Here is a 25,188-nt window from a genome sequence, read left to right as displayed (position 1 = left end):
GAGTCGTGGAAAGAAGCTTTCATCACATTGATACCCAAACTAGAATCTGAAAAGACGCAACTCAGGAATTACCGCCCCATCTCCCTTTTAAACGTGGATTATAAAATATTTGCAGACATTTAAGCAAGAAGATTTAAAAAAGTACTAAATGAAGTAATCCATAAGGACCAAGCAGGCTTTCTCCCAGGTAGACATTTGTTTGCCAACACAAGGAACATTATTGACATTTTGGAACTTTTGCAAACAAATATTAATACAAAAGCTGTTTTAATCTTTATAGATGCGGAGAAGGCCTTTGATAACATCTCTTGGAAGTTCATGAAGAAAAATTTGGAAGGAATGGGAGTGGGGCGGGGGTTTTATAATGGGATAGAGGCAATTTATTTAGAGCAAAAAGCAAAATTGATAGTCAACAATGTGGTGACAGAAGAGTTTAGAATTGAGAAAGGAACACGACAAGGTTGCCCTATATCCCCTTTATTATTTATTTTGGTCCTGGAAGTGCTCTTGAATATGATTAGAGGAGACCGGTTGGTGGAAGGTATCCAGGTCGGAGCGAAACAATATAAACTGAAAGCATTTGCAGATGACCTAGTTTTGACCCTACAGGAGCCAGAGCCTAGTACTAAAAGGGTATTGCAACTGATTCAGGAATTTGGTCGAGCGGCAGGATTTAAACTTAATAAACAAAAAACTAAGGTTTTGGGGAACAATTTGACTTCTTTAGAGTCAGAAAGGTTTCAAAAAGAGACAGAATTAAATGTGGTCAAAAAAGTCAAATATCTAGGGGTAAATATAACAGTGAAGAACAGAAATTTATTTAAAGATAATTATGAAAAATGTTGGTCTGAAATTAAAAAAGACCTAGATGTCTGGTCAAGATTGAAACTTTCCTTGTCAGGACGTATTGCTGCTGTCAAGATGAATGTATTGCCAAAGATGTTGTTTTTATTTCAAACTTTGCAAATAGTGGACAAAATGGAGTGTTTTGGGAGGTGGCAACGAGATATTTCTAAATTTGTCTGGCAGGGCAAAAAGCCCAGAATCAAGTTTAAGATATTAACTGATGCTAAAGAAAGAGGGGGCTTTGCCCTGCCAGACTTAAAGTTGTATTATGAATCAGCAGCCTTTTGCTGGTTGAAAGATTGGCTACTTCTTGAAAACACTGATGTTTTAGATTTGGAAGGATTTAATAATGCGTTTGGTTGGCATGCATATCTGTGGTATGACAAGGTTAAAATACATAAGGCTTTTAAGAACCATGTTATCAGAAAAGCAGTGTTTAATGTCTGGTCAAAATATAAGGGCTTATTGGAAAATAAAACCCCAAGGTGGCTATCACCAATGGAGGCTAAGGCCCCGAAAAGACTCAATATGGAGGCCAAATGGCCGAAATATTGGGAAATAATAGAAAAAGATGGTGACAACTGGAGACTGCAGAGTATGGAGAAACTAAAGGGGAAAGTGCGAAATTGGTTACATTACGCTCAGATTAAAGAAGTCTTTAAGTCAGATAAAAAATTAGGATTCCAGGTGGAAAAATCAAAGCTAGAAACAGAACTGTTAGAACCCAGCTCTAAGACACTTTCAAGAATGTATAATTTGCTGCTAAAATGGAATACACAGGATGAAATGGTCAAATCAGCTATGATAAAATGGGCACAGGACATAGGGTACAACATCATGTTTGCTGACTGGGAAAAGTTATGGACCACCGGTATGAAATTTACGGCATGTAATACCCTGAAAGAAAACATTATGAAAATGATATACAGGTGGTACATGACCCCAGTCAAGCTTGCAAAGATATATCATTTGCCTGATAATAAATGTTGGAAGTGTAAAGAGGCTGAAGGAACATTCTTTCACCTCTGGTGGACGTGCCCTAGAGTGAAGGCTTTCTGGGAAATGATATATAACGAGCTGAAAAAGGTATTTAAGTACACCTTTCCCAAGAAACCAGAGGCCTTCCTCCTGGGCATTGTCGGCCAAAGTGTGCAAAAGAAGGATCAAACTTTTTTTATGTATGCCACAACAGCAGCAAGGATACTCATTGCTAACGGCTGGAAAACTCAAGATTTGCCCACACTGGAAGAATGGCAGATGCAACTGATGGACTATATGGAACTGGATGAGATGACCGGCAGAATCCGAAACCAGGGAGAAGAATTGGAGGAGGAGAACTGGAAGAAGTTTAAAAACTATCTACAAAAGCGTTGTAAACTGTATGAATGTTAAGAAAAATGTAGGATCTGCAACATCAGGGCTCCAACAAATTAATAATCTATATGTGTAAAAGTTAATGTAATTGAAAAATAAGATAAATTGTGGATAAATGGTACTCTATAATTAACCTTTGACAAGAGAAATTTAAAAGATTAAATTTGAGATTTGAATATTGGGAAATTTTAATAGACAAATTAAATGTTAATAATTTGCTGGTAAAACTTATGAGTTCAGAGAGTAGGAACAAGAGGCGTGAGGAAGTCCAAGGATGTTTATGAAATGAGGATATCTGAATTTGGTATGTTTTTTTATATATATATCTTTATTGTCAAACAAAAATTTAATAAATATTATTTAAAAAAAAAGAAGAGTGGCAGATGAAACTGATGGACTATGCCGAGTTGGCAAAATTAACTGGGAAAATTCGGAACAAGCAAGACCAGACTTTCCTGAAAGACTGGAAGAAATTTATGATATATTTGAAAGACAATTGTAATCAATTGACATCACTTGTATGGTAGCAAGAAGTTTTGTAAGGAGAACCATATGAATTACTGCGAAAGAGGACTAAGAAGGAGTTTATTTAGGATATGGATTTTATAGCAATAACTATTAAAATAAAATGCAAAGTCAGAAAGAAAGTTAGAAAACCATTAGTCGAGGTTGACGGAAGTCTCAGGCTGTGATAAGCTAAGGTATGTTGTTGTATAAAATGGGGTGTTATGTTTGGAAAATATATGCAAAAACCCATAAAAAGTATATCTAAAAAAGAAGGGGGGGGAGAAACTAAAGAGAATCCAGAACTTCACATGACTCATTGAAAAGGATGCAGGCTCCCCCTATGAGAGGGAAGGAAATATTAATATCCACATGTTGCACTTTGGAGAAGCACATGGAGTGCTGGTCAGAAAGTACATTACCCAGCAGGTCAATCCAGAGTGCCCCACTTTACAGGAGCAAATGGGTCATCCTCTCTATAGAGAGGACTGGTTCCTTTCTCCCCTGAATCTCTGTCCTTCTACACTAAACAGGGATGACAGTTGTCTGGACTGACAGTAAGTGACAAGGGGACACCTGAAAGACAAACTGCTCTCTTACACATCTTGCTAGGGTTGCCAAACGATGCATCCATTCTCACTGTATTCCCACCCCCAAATGGTCAAAATACCTCTTAAATAGATGGCTGAATATTTTCATATACCTATGTTTGTTTTATAAGTTTTTATCCATAATTGGCACAACAGAGAGCAAGTCTCCGATAGCCTTCAGGGTGTCAGGAATGGGCTTCCCAAGGCAGACCGCGTTCCACAATATGATACACGGCTTTATTTTATTTTATTTTTGTTACCCTGTGCCCTGAACTGGACAAGCAAGAGGAAAACAAAGCAGACTGAGCGTCAAATGAAGAACAACCCAATTTCCCGTAGTAAGGCTCTGTCGTTTGGAATGCAACTGATATGTCTCCATTGTGGAATTATGCATCCACCTTCCACTACATCACACTGCAGGAGCACGCCATCTGTTACCTGGCCAGGTATCTCCTGGTGGCACTTGCTGCAAAGATTTGCAGTTATGTTCCTTTTAGCTCACCACTGAGATGATGAGAATGGATGGTTTTTGCCATTAGAGGCAGGGCATCTGTCACTAGCATACAAGACATTTGGGAGGCTGCCTAGTGGCAAGTGGGTAACAGCTTAGTTATTCTCTGCCATATGGGATATAATGTGCATAATGCCAACTCTAATGAATAGTGCTTGATGGTGCTGCACGTCCAGAGAAGACTGCAGAAGCAAATTTTCCAGCCGTTTATTTGTCAGGATGGAGTGCGTTAATAGCAGCTGCTTCATTGCCAAGTAGTTGGTATTTCAGTATATGATTGTTCCAGTGGTGTGTTGTTGTTGTTTTGAGGGGGAGGGTGTTCTTTTAAACCACAAGCAGGCAACCCCAACACCTCACCCCCCACACCATCCCATTCTTCCACCCCATCACAAATCTTTAATTCTCCTTGTTTTGTTTCCTCCTTATTTTCCTCAGCTTTAAAAAAGCTGTTTTATGCTTTTTCTACTGGCTGGTTGTATCTCGTTTTATAAATATAAATGGATTCACCATCCCCTTCATTTTTTCCTGGTTCTACGGTTTTCAGAGTGGGTGGAGGTTTTCCCTGAGCTGTCTGAGAACAAAATGGTAAGCTTTAGCCGTGTGTGTGTGTGTGTGTGTGTGTACATCACACACTAGCTTAAGAAAGGAACAGCTTCTGTTGGCTTTCCAGAGCAGTAGCTGAATTGGTCTGTTTTATTTTTTGATCCTCCATATAGTGGTACCTCGGGTTAAGTACTTAATTCTTTCCGGAGGTCTGTTCTTAACCTGAAACTGTTCTTAACCTGAAGCACCACTTTAGCTAATGGGGCCTCCTGCTGCCGCCGCGCCGCCAGAGCACAATTTCTGTTCTCATCCTGAAGCAAAGTTCTTAACCTGAAGCACTATTTCTGGGTTAGCGGAGTCTGTAACCTGAAGCGTATGTAACCTGAAGCGTATGTAACCCGAGGTACCACTGTATGCTTATTTTGTAGTAGCTCCATTAAACTGAGTGAAGTCTACTTCTGAGTACAGTCGCACCTTGGAAGTCGAACGGAATCTGTTACGGAAGTCTGTTCAACTTCCAAAGCATTCGGAAACCAAAGTGCGGCTTCCGATGGGCTGCAGGAACCTCCTGCAGCCAACCGGAAGCCACAGAAGCCCTATCAGATGTTTGGCTTCCAAAAGAACGTTCCAAATCAGAACAGTCACTTCTGGGTTTCAATCGTTTGGGAGCCAAAATATTCGAGAACTAGGCTGTTCGAAAACCAAGGTACGGCTGTACATGAGAAGAGCTGTGCTGGATCAGACCACAAGCTCATCTGGTCCACAAAAGGGAACACTATCAATGGCTGCTAGCTATGATGACTATATACAGTCATACCTCGGGTTACAGATGCTTCAGGGTGTGTTTTTTTGGGTTATGGACCTGATGAAACCCGGAAGTACCAGAACGGGTTACTTCCAGGTTTCAATGGCTGCCCATGCACAGAAGTGCTAAATCACACTTTGCTCATGCACAGAAGTGCTGAATCGCAACCCACGCATGCACAGATGCGCTGCTGTGGGTTGCAAACGCTGCGGGTTGCAAACATGCATCCCGCATAGATCACGTTCGCAACCCAAGTGTCACTGTACCTCCCTCCAGTGAATAGCACTTGCTGGGAATCACAAATGGGGACAGTACTGCTGAATTCAGGTCCTGCTTGCAGACACACCATAGGCTTCTGGCTGGCCACTGTGAGACGAGAATGAAGCCAAGATGGGCCTTCAGTCTAATCCAGCAGGACTCTTCTTATGACTAAGGGCCCCTCCAGACTGTGAGTATACATTGCAACATATCACAGGCACCATAATGGGGCATTCATACAGGACACATTGTTCCACTATATTAGTTGTTCCGCAATGATCCCCCAATGCTATTGCATTATTGCTGTCTGGAGTGCAACAAAAGTGGAGCAATTGAAATAAACCAGAACACTTGTGGTATAAAAAGTCACAGGATTTCATCAGGAAGCTACGAGACATGCCGTGATTGGAAACAAAGCAGTGCGTCTTTCCCCGAAACCTTTGCAGGCACAAACAGTATTGAAAGCGAGATTGTATTCAACCGCCCTGATGCCACCACCATCAAGCACAAATCATCATGAACACATAACGAAAAGGATGTCTTAATGCAGTTACTCCTACCAAAAATGAAATTAAAGTCTGAATCAGCTCTCAGTGTGAGCCGACCTAAAGACTGGTGTATGTAACAAACATTTAAAAACGATCTTGATACTATTTTAAGGTTTTTTTTAAAAAAAGTAGGAATGAAATTGCCTGGAAGTTCTCTAAAATGGATACAGACAGCGGTCACTCTCCTTTTCAATCATTTTGGAATGAACATCCATGCAAGAGTTAGGAAGCACAGGTTTCAAGGTGGGATGGCCTCAAAGATGCTGCTAAACCTCTCCTTTTGAAATCCATTCCACTGAAGACCCATTCCATTCTGTGCAGGTGACAAGCACAGCAGCACAAGACATTCTCTGGAGCTGTGATGTTCTAGAACCAGGTCCAACGGCTTAAACATCTGGCAACCCAAGGAAGGAGAGCAGTGTCACTTTTGACACTCCACAGAGCACCAGAGGAGCTATTCTGTTCCTCATACTCCCTCTGGTGGTCACGCCACACAATTAAAATAGAAGAACCCAGATCTGTGGTGAGTGGGGCAGAATTGACATTTTTGCAGAGTCTCCAAGGGTGAAAAGCAGAATGTGTACGTTAGGTGTGTAATTCTTTTTCCTTTTTGGATTTTGGAAAAAAAAATGCAATGGAGCCACTTAAGGGTGCAATTTGAAATGAAAAGCTGGAAGTCAAGTCACTTGTTGGGTGTCCGTGTGGCGTAGGTGTGTAGGTATGTTGATATGTATAGTATAGGCAGGTATTATATAGAGCAATGTAGGTATGTTTATGTTATGAAAATAAGGTAGTGTATTGTGTATGTGTATTGTGTAAATGCATATGTATGTGTTTTATATGTTAATAAAATTTAAATAAAAAAAATGAAATGAAATGAAAAGCTAGCACCAAGGATCCTTTTTCCTTGCAATTATTTACTGGTACCCCAGGTTCTTTGCCCTCACTGGGAGAAAAACAACAACCAGATGCCTCTTTATTTCCTGCAGTGGTCTTCTGCTTCAAACAGGTCTGCACTGCACACAGTGGCGGAGCTTCATGCTCTGGCACTGGGGGCGGAGAGCAGGCGGGGGTGTGGCTGGCGTGCGTCACAGGGGGTGTGGCAGCCGCCCGCAGGGGCGTGGCGTGCGTCCTGGGGGCATGATGCGCTGCCTGCAGGGGCATGGCGCCCAGCACGGGGGGGCCCCAGCTGCAACGGCACCCCTTCGGGATCATGGTCCAGGGGCGGTGCGCTCCCCCTCCGCCAGTGACTGCACAGTGTGTGCAGGCGAAAGACCAAAAGAGAACTCATTGACCTATGCATAATGTGCAGAATGGATGGGGCCAGAGAGGTTGCAAGGATGTGGAAGAGAGAGGTGAACCGTGCAGATAAATCAGTGTCCCTTATTCTTTACTCAACACCAGCTCAGTCAAGCAATAATTTTAATGTGAAGTTCCAATGGGTTTTGAAAGCTTTGCTCGACATCTGTATATTGCAGGGGTGATAATGTACCATAGCCAGCTGACCGAGTAGGGGAAACTTTTATGCTGATTCCTACCTTTATCTCAGAGAACAGCCTCTTCTCTACTTGACCCTCATGGTTTTCAGCCTTCCATTATTACATGAACACTTCTTCACCCTTCTCACTCCTTCCTCCCATCTTTTGCTGTATCCATCTTCCTGTAAGGAGAAGAAAAAATGTTAAGAGCATGTAAATTCAGTTCAGCAGAACACCCTTTGTCGACCTGGTGCCGTCGAAATGCTTTGAACTACAACTCCCATCATCCCCAGCTACCATGCATTCAAAACATCTGGAGAGGACCAGGTTGATGAAGGTTGAGGACTGCATCCAATGATGACAGCAGCGGCAGAAAACACTTACCGTATTTTTCGCTCGATAACACGCACCTGACCATAACACACACATAGTTTTTAGAGGAGGAAAACAAGAAAAAAAATTCTGCATGAAACAGTGGATGTATCATTTTTGTGCTTCATGCTGTGGCCACAGACATGTGATTTGACGGTGAGTTTGGGGTAGCCCAATGCAAAGATCCTGAGGATCCATGTGGATCCGTGCTTTGTAACCACGTTTTTGTACCATTGCAGCCCCAGGCAACAGTGGGTGCGTGGGTTTTTTTGGTGCAGGCTGTAGCCATGGACATGCTATGTGATCTGATGGTGAATTTGGGGATTGACCCAATGCAAAGATCCTGAGGATCCATGTGGATCCATGGTTTGTAACCACATTTTAAGTGGGGAGGGAAGGAAAAACATAGAAGGGACAAGGAGCACGAGAGGGGTGTGCGGAGAAGCAGCTGGCTAAGAATGCAGGAGAGGGGTTTACTGGGAGGGAGGAACCTGCATGTTTTCCGGCTGCCTGGAATGCTTCCCTGGATGCAGCAGCAGCAGCACCGGAGCATGGAGAGGAATTAGAAGGAAGGACGCGGTCTTTTCCTTTCCCCTCTGCTTGCCAGGAGGGGAGGGGAGGGGATTTCCCTGCTCTTTGAGCAACCGAAACAGAACAGGGTGATCAGTAAGACCCTGAGGCAGAATGCACGAAAGCAGCAGCTTCCTCTTTTCAGGCGTCCCTCGGCGCGATATGATTTTTGCCTGATTTTTGCCCCTGCACTCAGGACAGTCGGCTCCAGGGACCACACATTTGCTCAATAACGCGCACAGACATTTCCCCTTACTTTTTAGGAGAAAAAATCTGCGTGTTATAGAGGGAAAAATATGGTACATTCTTGCAAGTTGTGGGGATATTGCCCCTAAGCATTTTGAGCTCTGTGTTGCTCATGAACAAGTGGCATTCAAAGGAATTAATGGGGAACCTCACCAAATGTTTCTGTTTGTGTTCTTGCGATGTTGATGTGGCCAGCTGGCTACACTGTCACATAATGCTCATAGGTAGCTTGAAAGAGCATATTCTGGGCTGTATTCAATGGTGGCTTTGCAGCTGGTGGAAAGCGCTGACTTTTGCGCAATTCTGGGCATCCGGATTTCACCAGTCTTCCCCTCCCCATCACTGCCTTCCCAAGTTGCCCCTGAAGTTTGGGGAACCCAATATGGGATATAGTGGCATATTTGGCCTCCCCAGCCAAATTTCAACCTGCAAACTACTTCGCCAGCTCACGATGGTGGGAATGTAGCTACAACTATCACCGTATATGAAATCTGTTGCAGAAGCCCAGAAGAAGCAATGACCCTTTAAATGGAAGCCAAATACAAATTAGCATTGCCACCCTAGCCTACTGGAAACACAACCCCTTCATGATAAACTCTGCAGCAAGGTCTCTGCTGACAACATTCAGTACAGATCTAAAAGTAGGAAGGAATCTAGAAAGTGGGGTTGTTTCACTGTGTGTATAACGGGACTGTAGAAATAACTTCTTCAGATGAAGTAAAATTCAATCTACAGGGAAGGCAGGAGGAAAGGGTCCTTATGGGGGCTAAAATGCATATAAATTGTAAAAACATGCATAAAACAAATATGCCAAGATTAATAATAATAATAATAATAATAATAATAATAATGATATTTTTTTATTTATACCCCACCCAGCCACTCTGGGCGGCTTCCAACAGAATATTAAAATACAATAGTCTATTAAACATTAAAAGCTTCCCTAAACTGGGCTGCCTTCAGATGTCTTCTAAAAGTCATGTAGTTGTTTTTCTCTTTGACATCTGGTGGGAGGGCATTCCACAGGACGGGTGCCACTACCCAGAAGGCCCTCTGCCTGGGTCCCTGTAACTTGGCTTCTCGCAGTGAGGGAACCGCCAGAAGGCCCTCGGCGCTGGACCTCAATGTCCGGGAGAACGATGCTTCTTCAGGTTAAGTTAGTGCCGCCCTGGAACAGGGCTATAAACCTCCACTCTCTAGAGTTAATGGCATATTTGTAGCTGAGTAAGAAATGGGGTAGACTATTTGATACATGAGTGTTGTGTGGTGGTCATTTTCTCTGCCTAAATGGTCCATAGTAATAGAACAGCAGAAGTGGCCTGAAGCTCATATGTCCAAATGGCCTGCAACGAGGAATCTCAGGATTATTTCTACCAAAGCATGCAGCATATATACAGAATGACAGAAAAAAGGAGAGGGGAAAAGAGTCCACACACCAGAAGAGGGGGGCGGGGTGTGTGTGGAAGAAAATGAAAAAGAAGGAATGGTCTTTGATGAAGAAGGCAGATGGGCAAACAATTGCTGGTAAACAGTCTGGGACTTCTGTTCATAGTAATTAGAGAGAAGCTATAACGAAGTGGAGCTCTAATCAAGGACAAAGGATGGCAGAGAACAAGAGGTGTTTTGCATCAGTTCCTTGCTGAAAATATATGAAAAGGGTATCATGCAGAGGGGAAGCTTCTCTAAGTCTTAAAGATATATATATATATATATATATTTATATACACACACACACACACACACACACACACACACACACACACAGACACACACACACACACACACACACACACAATCCTCTAGTATTTTCCATCATTTTTAATACCTTCATCTATGCACCAGGGGGCAGACTATGCAAAACTACAGTTTTACCAGTTCAAGCATTTTTTTTACGTTTTTTAAAAAATGAAAGAAAGTAGGGAAAAGTTATGCGCAGGTTCGCCCTTTGCAACTATACTTTTGACACCCCAGGAGTTTGTAAATTAAAAAGGATGCATTCAATGTCAACTGAAAATTTATAACATCTCTTGACAAAACAAATTTTGTTTTCTTTCCGATTCCGGGTCCTTAATTGGGACATACATTACAAGCACACATTCAGCCTTTCTTTCTCAGCTGTGAGCATTAACACAATTGCTTTACAATAAAGGTAAAGGTACCCCTGCCCGTACGGGCCAGTCGTGTCCGCCTCTAGGGTTGTGCGCCCATCTCACTTAAGAGGCCGGGGGCCAGCGCTGTCCGGAGACACTTCCTGGTCACGTGGCCAGCGTGACGAAGCTGCTCTGGCGAACCAGCACCAGCACAGCACGCGGAAACGCCGTTTACCTTCCCGCTATAAAGCGGCACTTAGGAGTGCTTTCGAACTGCTAGGTGGGCAGGAGCTGGGACTGAAAGACGGGAGCTCACCCCGCCGCGGGGATTCGAACCGCCGACCATACGATCGGCAAGTCCTAGGCACTGAGGTTTTACCCACAGCGCCACCCGCGTCCTGCTTTACAATAAATGACACTGAATGTTAGATTATTATCAGTGCCATCCTAGGTATGCTTGCTCAATGTGTCTGACTTCCTGGTAAGCGTGTATAGCACTGCAGTCTAAATGACCCTGGACCAGGGCATGAAAAAATATTTAGCAAGCACATCTGACAATTTCCTGCAATTGCAAAGGGTACGTGTGAAAACAACAATGAAGTACAGTGGTACCTCGGGTTACATACGCTTCAGGTTACAGACTCCGCTAACCCAGAAACAGTGCTTCAGGTTAAGAACTTTGCTTCAGGATGAGAACAGAAATCATGCTCCGGTGGCGTGGCAGCAGCAGGAGGCCCCATTAGCTAAAGTGGTGCTTCAGATTAAGAACAGTTTCAGGTTAAGAACGGACTTCCGGAACGAATTAAGTACTTAACCCAAGGTACCACTGTACAAACATGGGTAGCTCTGCAAGTCCCCCACTCCAGTGTCAGCAGTGAACTCACTGGGTTAGCCATCTTAGCCTTATCCATAAATGCAGTTGTCATACAGAGACTCACTCCGTGATAACAGAACATCAAGTGATGATTACTTCTATGGGAGTATCAACCACCACAGACCAAACATCACAAAAAAGACATACTCTCAGACTAAAGTGATGTTTCTACTGTATCTTGCTGAAGTTAAGCAGGTGTGGCTTTGGTCAGTGGCTGGATGTGTACCCCATGTAAGATAACTTGAGTTCCATTACATAAGAAAGGTGGGATACAAATGAAACAAGCAAACAAACAAACAAAGCAGAGCAGTCATAGCCAAATGCTTGCCAATTGTTGCAGTTTTCCATGTTTAGCCAAATCTGTCACTAAGTCACTGAGATGGGTCTGATGCAATGCCAAACCATGGTTTGTTTCAATGGCTAAACCAGCAACATCTGACAAACAATCTCTGGGTAGCTGTCAAACCAGGATCAGAAAGTAGTTTGGCGCCAGTTTGCAAACCATAGCTGGTTTGTAATTCCAGCTGAACCAACCAACCATGGACTGGGACATTTTTTTCATGCTGTTTGGGTGGCATCCTGGAATTCTTGAGGAAAGAAAGGGGAGACCACACAATCCATGGTTTGTCTATATGTTTGGAAAACAAACTATGGTTTGTTGCCTAAATGATGTTTACCAAAAAACATGGTTTGGCAATACAGTGGTACCTCGGGTTAAGAACTTAATTCGTTCTGGAGGTCGGTTCTTAACCTGAAACTGTTCTTAACCTGAGGTACCACTTTAGCTAATGGGGCCTCCTGCTGCCACAGCACCGTCGCTGCACGATTTCTGTTCTCATCCTGAAGCAAAGTTCTTAACCCGAGGTACTATTTCTGGGTAACCTGAAGTGTCTGTAAGTGTCAGGTACCACTGTACAGCCAAACCAATCCATAGCAGTGTTCCATAGAATGAAGCTCATATATTGTGCAAATCATCTCTTCTAATAGCTTCCTAAGTAGACAACAGTTAAGCAACTGCAATATGGGTCAATTTACACCTAGTTTTAGAGTTAATATGAAGAATGCATTCCAACCTGCATTACAATTGTATGTCTTAAGCATTGCATTGTTCCCCAATCCTAAAAGCACTGTCCGGAGTTCAAAGGCAATACAATTCATCACATGGCCATGCTGGCATTCCCTAATGAAATTTGTGTGTGGTTTTATGATAGGAAAGAAGCACGATAGCTCAGTTGGTTAGAGTGTGGTGCTGTTAACACCAAGGTTGCAAGTTTGATCCCCAGAAGGGGCAGCTACATATTCATTCCTACATTGCAGGGGGTTGGACTAGATGATCCTCAGGGTCCCTTTCAACTCTGATCTATGATTCTATGATCATCAACAACACCGAGAAAAAGCACCGAAAGCTCATCAATAAGCCCTGCTTTTATTTTCTGGCTCCCACCAAGCAAAAGTGATAAAAAGGGAAACTGCAGAATTAAGTCATGCCTTATCTTGAATTAAGAACAATAGGTTTCACGCGACGTTAATCCAAGCAATTCAGCTCCCCTTTAAATCACATGGGACATATATTGAGAAACAGGGCGATAATCCACTCTGACTGCCATCCCAAATCTTTGCCGAGCGAGACTTTGCCAGGTTTTAATAGCTTCTCGCAGAAGTAATAATTTACAGCAGTAGGTAATCAAGGGACGTGTGGCAGAGGAGATGAGAAAATGGCATTACGCTGGTACTTTTATTCCAGTCAATTCTGTTTAACAGCTAGCCATCCCACCCCAGGCCCTGACCAGCGGCAATCATTCCTTCTAATAGCAAATGCAATTGGCGAGTGCTGACGGGGATTGCAGCCAAAAAATGAGGCTGCTGAGAAGAGAGAGGGGAGGGTATTGAGGTGCTTAGAGAAAGCTAGAGGACTGAAGTAGTATGTAAAATATTTTTTAAAGGAAGCCCACCGGGGTAGGGGGGCGGTGGCAAGGATGTGGCAGTGGAGAGCATGTAGCCGTGGCAAAGCCAGGGAGGCAAGTAACAGCAGCCTGTGTGTGAGCAGGTGGTGACTGCAGTGCCAAGGGAGCAACAGTGGCAGGGAGATAAGAAAACAGGCAGGCTTTTGAAAGATTGGCTGCTTCTCGAAAACACTGATGTTTTAGATTTGGAAGGATTTAATAACGCGTTTGGGTGGCATGCATATCTGTGGTATGACAAGGTTAAAATTCATAAGACTTTCAAGAACCATATTGTTAGGAAAGCAGTGTTTAATGTCTGGACAAAATATAAAGACTTATTAGAAAACAAGACCCCAAGGTGGTTGTCGCCTATGGAGGCTAAGGCTCTGAAAAGACCCAAAATGGAGGCCAAATGGCCGAAGTATTGGGAATTACTAGAAAAGGATGGAGATAATTGGAGGTTGCAGAGTATGGAGAAATTAAAAGACAAAGTGCGAGATTGGCTACATTACGCTCAGATTAAAGAGGTTTTTAAATTGGATAAAAAGATAGGATTCCAGGTGGAAAAATCAAAGCTGGAAACGGAACTGTTAGAACCTAAGACTAAGGTACTTTCCAGAATGTATAATTTGCTGTTAAAATGGAATACACAAGATGAAACGGTCAAATCGGTTATGATAAAATGGGCACAGGACATTGGGTACAATATTATGTTTGCTGACTGGGAAAGGTTATGGACCACGGGTCTGAAATTCACGGCATGTAATGCCTTGAAAGAAAATATTATGAAAATGATATATAGGTGGTACATGACCCCAGTCAAGCTTGCAAAAATATACCATTTGTCTGATAATAAATGTTGGAAATGTAAAGAAACTGAAGGAATGTTCTTTCACCTCTGGTGGACCTGCCCTAGAGTCAAGGCTTTCTGGGAAATGATATATAACGAGTTGAAAAAGGTATTTAAGTATACCTTCCTTAAGAAACCAGAGGCCTTTCTTTTAGGCATCGTCGGCCAGAGGGTGTTAAAGAAGGATCGGACATTTTTTTATGTATGCATCAACAGCAGCAAGGATACTGGTCGCCAAGCACTGGAAAACCCAAGATTTGCCCACACTGGAAGAATGGCAGATGCAACTGATAGACTATATGGAGTTAGCAGAAATGACCGGCAGAATTCGAGACCTGGGAGAAGAGGCAGTGGAGGAGGACTGGAAGAAATTCAAGGACTATTTACAAAAATATTGTAAATTGTATGAGTGTTAAGAAAGATGCAAGATTACAAATAATATGGCACCATTAAATTAGTCGAAAGGAATATCAAGATAAGTAAAAATGTAAGAAAAGTTAAACTTTGGATAAATATCATGTCAAAATTAAGCTTTTAAGATTTGGGTTAAATTATCTAAAATTAGGGATACAATATTTGAAAATTATAAAATAAGAATTGAAATAAGGTGATAAATTGCTGGATAAAGTTAAACTTGGAACGCAGGAACAAGGGACGCGAGGAAGTCCATTGAAGTGAAGAAAGTATGATTATGATACTTTGTTTGTTCTTTTTTATTGTATTAAAAAAATCTTTAATAAATATCTTATAACGAAAAACAAAAAACAGGCAGGCTTTTCTGGCTTGCGGCTGGCATGCCCAGGAACTCCTCTTTCCCCTCCTGCACAGATGAAGAAAAATGAATGGACCACACCGCACACAAAAGAGGTTTTAATGTGCCTTCCAGCAATTGTACCTGCTTCCTTCCACAAACAAGATCTGCAGGAGTGGGAGGAACCAAAGAAGCAGCAGCAGCAGCAAGCTATGCATTCAGTCACTACAGGGGATATGTATAGGCCATGGGTAGGCAAACTAAGGCCCGGGGGCCAAATCTGGTCCAATCGCCTTCTAAATCCGGCCCGCGGACAGTCCAGGAATCAGCATGCTTTTACATGAGTAGAATGTGCCCTTTTATTTAACATGCATCTCTGGGTTGTTTGTGGGGCATAGGAATTCGTTCATCCCCCCCCCCAAATAAAAACATATTCCCCCCCCCAAGTGACAGTGGACCGGCCCCCTGCTGAGAAAGTTTGCTGACCTCTGGTATAGACTGCAGTTTATGTTCAGGAAACCAAGCCGCTGCTGAAAAAGAATGCAACAGGCAGGCCCCGGAGTCTGCAATCCAAAGCACAGGATGGAATTCAAAGAAGTGCTGAGCAAATGGCTCTGCCATTGCAAGTATTTCTGCTTGCCTGCTGGAACAATGTTCCCTCTCCTTCCATTGCTATGGGGGGTTCTCCCAACCCTCTCCCCCCAAACCGATTTAGAGGGGCAACGGGGAGAGGAGAGGAGGAATCCCTGTTGCACCAGCAGGATTAATTTTGCTGGCTCCCCCTGGCGCAACTATTTAGCAAGAGAGTTCAGTTGGTACAGCCTGACACCCTTAATCTCAAGGTCACGGGTTCGAGTCCTACATTGGACAGAACGATTCCTGCACTGCAGGGGGTTGGACTAGATGACCCTCATGCACGACCCCTTCTGCGATTCTATGAATCTAGCTCAAATTTACTGGCGTGAACACTGTGTCCTGTACTGAAGTCAGCGGGACTTAGGTCTGTGAACACACTGTCAAAACCTCTTTGGCTTTGGTAGGTGAGGTTCAGTTGGGATGCAGTACGGTCTTGGAGGAAAATCCTAAACTCTTCTATGACGGTGCATAAGTGCTGCTTGCACTTCTATTGTTTATTTGTTTGTTGATTACATTTCTTTCCCACGCTTCACCATAAGGTGTCAGGGTGGGTTGGAAAAATATATATTGTAAGATAAATTAAAGCAATATACAATCAGAAGGGTAAGGTGGGCTCTAAAATATATTTACCTCAGGGTCCAGAGGTGCGTCTTCAGCATACAGCAAAAGCTATACAGTGGTACCTCAGGTTAAGAACTTAATTCGTTCTGAAGGTCCGTTCTTAACCTGAAACTGTTCTTAACCTGAGGTACCACTTTAGCTAATGGGGCCTCCCGCTGCCGCCACTGCACGATTTCTGTTCTCATCCTGAAGTAAAGTTCTTAACCCAAGGTACTATTTCTGGGTTAGCGGAATCTGTAACCTGAAGCGCCTGTAACCTGCAGCGTCTGTAATCCGAGGTACCACTGTACAGTGAAGGGGCCAGAAACATCTCTGTGGGTGTGGCACCCAGATATTAGCATCTCTCTGTGTCACCTCTCTCAGTGGAGACTGCATTGTTATCTGCCTGCATCAAAACGTTCTGTGTGTGAGGCGAGGCCTGACGATGTGAACGCTGTGCCAGAGGTGTTTTATCTCTTAGTGGCTCCTTCATACACTCAGTGCTGGATGATGCAGTCTCATAAATTAAGCACAGATATAGGCCCAGTTTGCCCGTGTTTTATATTTAATATGAGAGCAAGGCATTAGCGGTGATGGCTATGCTCTGCCTTCACAGGTGGAGGCAGCAAGGTTTATGGGTACCAGTTGCTGGAAAACCACAGGAGGGGAGAGGGCTTGAATCCTGCTTGCAGATTTCCCACAAGGCATCTGGTTGGTCATTCTGAGAACAGGATTCTGGGCTAGATGGGCCATTGGCCTGATTCTAGCAGGCTCTTTTTATGTTCGTAAAATGTACCAGGGGAGTTTTGGATGTTCTTAAAATTGAATAAAGTACCTTCCTTCCCAATAGTTACTAATGACAGTGGTACCTCAGGTTACAGACGCTTCAGGTTACAGACTCCGCTAACCCAGAAATAGTACCTCAGGTTAAGAACTTTAGGATGAGAACAGAAATCACACGGCGGCAGTGGGAGGCCCCATTAGCTAAAGTGGTACCTCAGATTAAGAACAGTTTCAGGTTAAGAACAGACCTCCGGAACGAATTAAGTTCATAACCCGAGGTACCACTGTATTCAGATGGCCCACCCATGTGATTGGACTCCTTGGAAAAGTTTACAAAATTGGAAAAAGAGGCTAGTGCATTCTTTAGTAAGGATAAGGGACACGTCATCCTTATGGAGGGACACATTTTGGTTCATCCTTGCCGACATCCACAAATAATGATAATGATAATGATAATGATAATAATTTATTATTTATACCCCACCCATCTGGCTGGGTTTCCCCAGCCACTCTGGGTGGCTTCCAACAAAATATTAAAATACAGTGGTCTGTTAAACATTAAAAGCTTCCCTAAACAGGGCTGCCTTCAGATGTCTTCTAAATCCTTTGATATGAGATTCCACCCTATCACAATAAAAAAAAAATACAATTAAAAGAATGTATAGTGCCTATTCACCCAATTCAAGTGCTGTATGTCATAACCATGGCTGGAATTTTATATGCAAAGTTTTGGAAAGGTACTTGCAAACCTAGTAAGCCGGATTTATTAAGGAGACTCTGGGATAAATTCAGTATTATAAAGTTAACTGCTATGCTTGGAGATAGAAAGATTTACTGAAGTTATAAATAGCTGGGACTTAGTGACCCAATATGTGAAAAAGTCCTAGTAATCTCATGAACAGGAATAGATTGTGTGTGTTTTATGATGTAACAAAGTAGTTTCTCTCCTTCCTGTACTGTGACCAGGTTGTGACTGATATTTAATATCTGAAATGGATCTACTGTATTTAATATCTATTTAGTATTATTCATCTAACTTTAAAATGTCTTTAATGACTTGAGATATTGTGTAGTGAACTAACATTATGTGAACAGAAATGTATTTTGCTATTGTGTATTTGGCATTTTTAATATAGTCATTATATTTATTAGTATTTTATTGAGATTTTTAAAAGGGAGAATAACCTCACATCCAGTCTACACTTTCACATAAATTAACCCGAACACAACTTGTACAGCAAATGTCCTTAAAATGTAGGTGATTAAATGCTTAGCTGCAGCAGAAGGGTTAATGGAAGGTGAAATAAATCTGAATGAGATATGAGAGATGATCTGGGTGGAGTGAAAAAGACCAGGCCATCCAGGCTGCGATGCAGAGAACAAGGTCAAAAGGATGCTTTTCTTCTTCTGAGAACTGGACTACACAGGACTGGGTATACTACATGGGAACAGCCAATCAATGCATGATAATAAAAACTAAGGCTTGATCAGCTGCTCACAGATCTATACAGGGAAGATTAAAACAGCTATCAGTGCAGAAACTAGGGGATAATATAGCACCATGCCCAGTTGCAGCAGAACATTAACTGAGAAGCCAGAGCATAGCCATCACGGCTAGTAGCCATCCAAACCACACACTTCTTTCAAAGCTATCCAAGCCACACTTCTTCCTGTGGACGTGAGTTCCACAGTTTAACTATGCACTGCACTTTCTTCTTGCTTTTTCACAGCTCTGACTGGATCCCACCCCCGACACCAAAATTAAGGCAGCCAGCACCAATGTGGCTGCTCTTCCACCAAAACTAAAAAGACATGTGAAAAAGAAGAGTTAGAAATCAACTTGATCAAACCTCAACCGATTAAAATCCTAGCTCACCCATGTAAATACAGGGAAGGCAGATAACCCCCTATCATATTCTACTCCCTCACTGCAGGGAGATAAGCACCACTAAAATCAATGAGACTTATTTCCACATAATGAGCATTGGATATGTTCGCATGCCTGCGTTTCTTTTGCTTTGCTTTTCATCGTAGCAGCATCTGCCACCCTCTCCCAAAACTCCACTCCCCGCACATTTTGGTGAACCAAATGGAGAGCTTTAAAAAACAACAACTTGGGGAATTAATAAAATGGGTATCAACTCAGCATATGTGGACGCTGTGGTTTTGCTAAACACAGGAGTGGTGGCGCTGTGGTCTCTAAACCACTGAGCCTCTTGGGCTAGCCAATCGGAAGGTTGGCGGTTTGAATCTGCATGACAGGGTAAGCGCCCATTGCTCTGCCCCAGCTCCTGCCAACCTAGCAGTTTGAAAGCACGCCAGTGCTTCTGTCATGATGTCCCATTGTGCCATTAGCAGTTTAGTCATGCTGGCTACATGACCCGGAAAGCTGTCTGTAGACAAATGCCGGCTCCCTTAACCTGAAAAGCAAGATGAGTGCTGGAACCTCATAGTCAAGTTTGACTGGACTTAACTGTCCAGGGGTCCTTTAAGGTAAAGGTAAAGGTACCCCTGCCCGTACGGGCCAGTCTTGACAGACTCTGGGGTTGTGCGCCCATCTCACTTAAGAGGCCAGGGGCCAGCGCTGTCCGAAGACACTTCCGGGTCACGTGGCCAGCGTGACAAAGCTGCATCTGGCGAGCCAGAGCCGCACACGGAAACGCCGTTTACCTTCCTGCTGGTAAGCGGTCCCTATTTATCTACTTGCACCCGGAGGTGCTTTCGAACTGCTAGGTTGGCAGGCACTGGGACCGAGCAGCAGGAGCGCACCCCGCCGCAGGGATTCGAACCGCCAACCTTTCGATCGGCAAGTCCTAGGCGCTGAGGCTTTAACCCACAGCGCCACCTGCGTCCCCTCCAGGGGTCCTTTACCTTTTACCAAATATAATTTTTGGGGCCTGTGGTTTCAGTTCAGCAACTGGGTGCTAGAATGGCAGAAAAGCCACAGAAAAACGGCCACCAGCGCTGAAGTGAATGGTCATACCAAATGTGGGTATGGAACAATGAATGCTGCCAGTGGCTGTTTTTTTGACTTGATGCAAACAAATGTGCATTTGAAATCCCAGCTTGGAATGTTTGTATCTGAAATAGAGATGGACTGTTGAATGTTGGTTCGTTTGATATAATATAAGTTGTTTATTTTAAAGATTGTTACTATTAATGTTTGATGTTTTATTATGTTTTTATGTGTGTTTTTATGTGTTCGAAGCCGCCCAGGTGGCTGGGGCAACCCAGCCAGATGGGCAGGGTATTTTTATTTTTATTACTATTACTGTTGGCTAAAGCAGCCTTGCTCCTGCCCACTTCTCCACTAAAAATTATTGTCAATATTCCAACACCATCCTGCAGCCTGGGAGTCCCAGGCCCTTGTTTTCTGGTCTCAGTGTACTTCCACTCAGGTGAGCAAAGTGAGGACGTAAACCTGGGTTTCCCACATTCATACCCAATTCTCTATCCCAACACTATACAATGCTGTTCCCAATCTAGGAGTCAAATCCTAAGTTCTCAGAGCCAAACTAGATATGATGGGGCAGTTGATTTATGTGTCTGCCTTGTTTAAATGAAAAACAGAACAGAGAAGGAAATCAAACCTACTGCCTCCCCTACTTTTCCTTTGATGTGCTCCACGGTTTAAACCGACTTTGTCCCAGCCCAATTCCAGTCACAATTATATAGTTAATGGCTTAGGCTGCCTTTTAGGAAATATTTATCCCCCAGACATGGACCAATCAGGAGAGAAAATTCCTTAAAGGAATGGAGCACAGTGTGGTTACATTGGGGAGAGGATGGTTTTTGCTTACTTTCCCCGCATTCCTGTTGGGTGTTGTGGAACGACATTTCCCATCATCCCCAGCCAGCATCACCAATGGTCAGGGATGCTTATGTCTGGAAGCCAACAGCATATGGAGAGCCATAGGTGAACCACTCCTGATGTAAAGGCTACCTCCACACACACAAACTACTGTATGTGTGAACAGGGCAGATTTATTGATAGTGCAAATGCGCCTGACCCGTCCCATCAAGTCTGACTCTAAAGTGAAGAGTTTCACGTCTTAAAAACTGCTTGGAAAAGAGAGTTTTGCTATTATTCCAGTAATGGGCAGATACCTCCATGTGGTCTACGACCAACTATGAGCATTGGATTTCTGCACTGAGTTACAATATGAAATAGAATCCCAGAGAAAATGGGCAATAATAATCAGACGTTTCCATTAAAAACAAATTAAAAATCACAGCGACTGAGAAGGCAATCCAAAAGATTAAACATATAACAAGATAATATTTGGAAATATTTTATCTTTTCTGGACAGAGCAAAGAGAGATTGAGCAGGAGTGACACAGTCATTGCCACAATAAGTTTCCTGCCAATGATGCTTAGTTTTATTTATTAACTGTTGCGTTCCAAAAAAAGCAGGAGGGAGGGAGTACATTTAGAAATGTCAGGACTGGGCAGATTTCCAACAAGACCATGTGCAATAGATAAATGATGCTGTTGGCAACTTGAAGGGGTCTTGAAGCTCCTGAAGAAAGAACAGTAAGAAGATCACAGTAAAACGTACTGCACGCCTTTATATTGAATAATATGAACAACCCTGAAACTTGCTTTTCTTTAATCTGATTTTCTTTCCTTTTTTGCTTTTATGCAGTGTGTTAACTTCTTAAAGCGTGGAGCCAAAGAACCACCACCAGCAGCAGAAGATGCTTACAGTGCCATTCCAGATCCCTTGCACAAATGCAAATGGCAGACTTCTCATAGTGAAGTGCCACAATGTATTGGGGGTTGTAGTACAATGTGAGAAGCATGGTGAATAAAAGAGAATGAGGCATATAAACTCACCATAAAGGTCTCAAAAAGAGCTTTTACACTCTTGTACTCTATTAAATTCCATTAGCCAACTCCAAACATGAATACATGAATAAACAACCAGCAATCCATCTCATAACCTGCAGCGATCCTCCAATCTGGAATGAATCCCTTTTTTAAAAGTGTGTGAGACCTTGTATTCATCAACGGTGGCTGCAAAATTCTGTACTTGGCCTGCTCTTAGTTTAACACTGTTCTGAGGGTCGACATTAGCTCCACAATTCCATAAACCCTACAGAAGGCTGGTTGACTTAGACCAAGGGTTCTTAAGCCCTTTTCTTTCAGTAGTGATAAACCTGTGTGTCTCCGCTGCCTGGTGCAGATGGCAGCCCGGAAGATGGAATATTATCCCATGGGAAAGCCAGCCAGCCAGCCAACCACTTCTACATATAGAAAAATGGCATGTCAGAGAGAAAGCTAGGCCCCAACATCTTGAACCCCAACATCTAATTTTCTATGTAGATGCAGAAAGAAAGAAAGAAAGAAAGAAAGAAAGAAAGAAAGAAAGAAAGAAAGAAAGAAAGATTCAGTCATGACGAGACACTACTTGTTCACATTGGCTTGGCCTGGGCATAGGGTTACCACCTCCCTGAAAAATAGGCTTAATTATAGGCTGCTGGTGACCTCAACCTCCTACTCAGCTTAAATGACAGATAATGGCAAAGTTTAGGGGTGCCCACTGTGGTGCCCTGCAGATGTTGTTGTACCCTGAGGTGTGTGTTGTACGCCAATGATTTGAAACCTGTGGCCCTTGAGATGTTGACAAGCTTCAGCTCTCAACACCCTCAGGCAGCAAAAGCCAACGGTCAGGACTGACAGTAACTGTGGTTCAGTAATGTTCAGAGGACACCAAGCTGTCCAGCCTAGTTACTCTGTGCCTCTGGTGGTGACTGGACTGCCAGAGAGCTAAGTGGAAACACATGAGGCCTAGGTTTTAACAGGTTCATTTCCGTAATGCTAAAATATGGTTTAGCATTGTGTCTGAACTATTTTATTTATTGTTTATACCCTGCCTTTTTGCATGACGGGACTCAAGCCAGCTTACAGATAGAAACAATAAAACATGGCGGGGGGGGTGGGGATACAATCATTAAAAAACCAATTAAACATTAATGGAATTGAAACTATATACATACATACAATCTGTTGGAAACATACAAATTATTGCAATAAAAACAGCACAGCATTGGCCCTTTCATTAAAAGCAGTTAGTTCCCCCAAAAGCCTGTTGGAAGAAGAAAGTCTTCACCTGATAATGGAAGGACAAGGAAGGAGCCAGTCTGGCTTCTCCAGGGAAGGAGTTCCAGAGTCTGGGAGCAGCCACCGATCGAGAAGGTCCTTTGAAGAGGGCCAAAGTATTCACCCACCTCCCAAAACAGGGTAGGAACGTTTGCATATATTGCGACAAATACCGGAGCGTGCATGTGTGCCCACGTGCTCATGCGCACAATGCATGTGTGGGAGATTCTGTGGGGAAATGAAATGCTAAGCAAAGCAAAGCTAAGTGGAGTTTATGGGGAGTGAGCTGTATCAAAGCTATTTTAAGTTCATATATTAAAAACTGAATTTGTAATATTGCAAACCAGGAGCACAATCTTCTTTATGTCTACTTGTGTTCATGCCTTGCTGCATTGTGTTCCAACCATACTGCAGGTAAATATGCACAAATTGCACCTGTGCCTTTTTAGCTGATTTGCCTTCATCCAGACAGATATTTGGAAATAAAATGTGCATTTCATTTGCTGACGTCATATTTGTGGATTTCACAATCTACTTATCCAGATAAGTCTTGAGCTATTTTACTTTAAATACTGTGGCACTGGACACAATACGATCAAATATAACCAGTTTTAGCAAACGGCAGCTGACCTTGGTAACTAAGGTGCCTGTTTTCACAAAGCAAAGTGGCTCAAATATTCCCCACACATGCTGTTGCTCTGGAAGCTGATTCAACGGTATTTAACATACCTGCATATCATATTTCACATATCTCAGAGGTAGATATGTCAGGCCTTCTGCTACGTAAACAAAACTCGCTTTTTAAAAACCAAGGTGATACACTAAGTCAAACAAAAAAATAAACTGAAATATAATTAAATAGGATACTTGTGCTTTGCACAGAAAATGGTCTACAGGTGTGTGATGGGTAGCTCTATCAGTGAACCTTAGTGGGGGCTAGATCTACACAGCTATAAAAAATACTCTGAAAACGATCTGCAAAAAACTGTCGTAAAGCTCACAATTGAAAATATAATTGAGTTGAGATTTCAGCTCTACAGCTCCCTCTAGTGTCACAGTGTTATAACGCATTTATAACACCATATTTTGACTAATATAGCTGAGTCCAGGGTCTGCCCAGCTCATGAACCATCAATCTGAAAACGGCTCAAAACTCTGAGGAGGGTGGAGGAGAAATGCAGGGAAATATACAAAGCAGCACAGCAAATGCTTCCTTGTCGCTAGAATCCTCCCTCCTCACTGCCTAGGGTTGGTATATTTTCCCCTATCCCATTCTCACTGAACCGCAATTCATGCAAATGATGTCAGGACTGGTTTAAGGTGCTGTTTTGACCTTTAAAGCCCTTCACGGCCTAGGACCCTCGTACCTACGGGACTGCCTCTCCCGGTATGCCCCACGCAGAGCCTCAAGGTCCATAAATAGAAACACTTTAGAGGTCCCGGGCCCTAAGGAAGTTAGATTGGCTTCGACCAGAGCCAGGGCCTTTTCAACTCTGGCTCCGGCCTGGTGGAACGCTCTGCCTCATGAGACCAGGGCCCTGCAGGATCTGATTTCTTTCCGCAGGGCCTGTAAGACAGAGTTGTTCTGCCTGGCCTTTGGCTTGGAATCAGCCTGGTCCCCTCCCCCTCTTTCCTTTTCCTTCTGTGATGGAAGCCCTATTTGGGGACTTCCCTGGCTTTTTTCTGGCCCAAGTAGGACCAGTCTGGATAGTTGGCCTTGGTGAAGATTTGACGTTTTCTCCCCCAAAAAAGTTTTTGATCTGGGCTTCCACTGAAAAGAGGCTGCATTTTAAGTTGTATTTTAATCCTGTTTTTAAGTTGTATTTTAATCAATTGTTTTTATACCTGATGTTAGCTGTCCTGAGCCCGGTCTTGGCTGGGGAGGGCAGGGTATAAATTATTATTATTATTAT

The 25,188-nt window shown here is 43.1% G+C and overlaps 1 protein-coding gene across 4 annotated transcripts in view; it reads right to left on the bottom strand.

Annotated features, from left to right (window-relative positions):
• Positions 1–25,188, bottom strand: part of FRMD4B (FERM domain containing 4B) — a 236,393-nt gene that overhangs the window by 159,261 nt on the left and 51,944 nt on the right. For all 4 annotated transcript variants that reach the window (XR_014560473.1, XR_014560474.1, XR_014560475.1 and 1 more), the window contains exon 2: positions 7,518–7,639. The gene's annotated coding sequence lies outside the window, so the exon portion shown is untranslated. The remainder of the gene's footprint in view (positions 1–7,517; positions 7,640–25,188) is intronic.

The sequence above is a fragment of the Podarcis gaigeae genome (genome assembly GCF_964106915.1).
Source record: "Podarcis gaigeae genome assembly, chromosome: 2".
Classification (NCBI taxonomy): domain Eukaryota; kingdom Metazoa; phylum Chordata; class Lepidosauria; order Squamata; family Lacertidae; genus Podarcis; species Podarcis gaigeae.
This window is presented reverse-complemented; position numbering and strand designations above follow the sequence as displayed.